Genomic DNA, 870 nt, shown 5'->3' on the forward strand with positions numbered 1-870 from the left:
GCCGCGTTCACGGTCCGGTGATTAAAATGAAAGTAGCGCACAAACGATTCCCGACGGGAAGTGATGTAGCCGAAACATAAGTCGTTATCAGCACCGGTCTATTTTTAATACCAAAGCAGGAACAGATGCTGGTAGGACACCGACGGCAGCAACGACAAGCTGCGCGTGCCCAGTGCGCTCATGACCGTGGATGGGATGAATTTACACACACACGCACACATACATACACGCGCGCTCACTCACACTCACACGCACATGTATGTAGCTGATGTTGTTTGTGAACTCATGCAGTTATTATGCACCTGTTTAGCCTTTATTTTCTTGCCCGGGTTGCCAGGTGAACATTTTCACAATCTGCCATCTTAATCTGAACGCTGGTCCTACTCATATAGGGTACAATATTTACTGAACGTCTACATGATTTCCTCATTCACTTCCTCATGTTGCCAGGTCACTTGCCGGCCACGCTCCAGTCGGATTTGCGTGCGACAAGTTTAAAAGCAGGAGCAAACTTGCAGGGGGTCGTGCAGATCGACAGAAAGCATCAGTCACGTTTTTCTAACAGCGCCCCAATACTCTCTCTCGTTTCGACGTGCAGAGATTACGGCGGTGCTCTTGAGATCACTGAGGTCGTTTATAAATTATGTCATCACACGACTGGCCTGTGTGTTCTCAAGCTGCATGCACCCGCATCCCCTTGAAAGTTCAACATGGCCTCTCGTAATCCTCCTCCGTCCTCAACCCTGCGCTGCTCCGTGAGCGCCCTCGTGTGGAGAATTGAGGTCAACTGAAAAGTGTCTCATTTATTTTCTTTTATTTTTACATATCAGGCAATTGCAACATATGAAACACCATGAGAACTTAATACCT

This window comes from Chelon labrosus (assembly GCF_963514085.1).
Source record: "Chelon labrosus genome assembly, chromosome: 3".
NCBI lineage: Eukaryota > Metazoa > Chordata > Actinopteri > Mugiliformes > Mugilidae > Chelon > Chelon labrosus.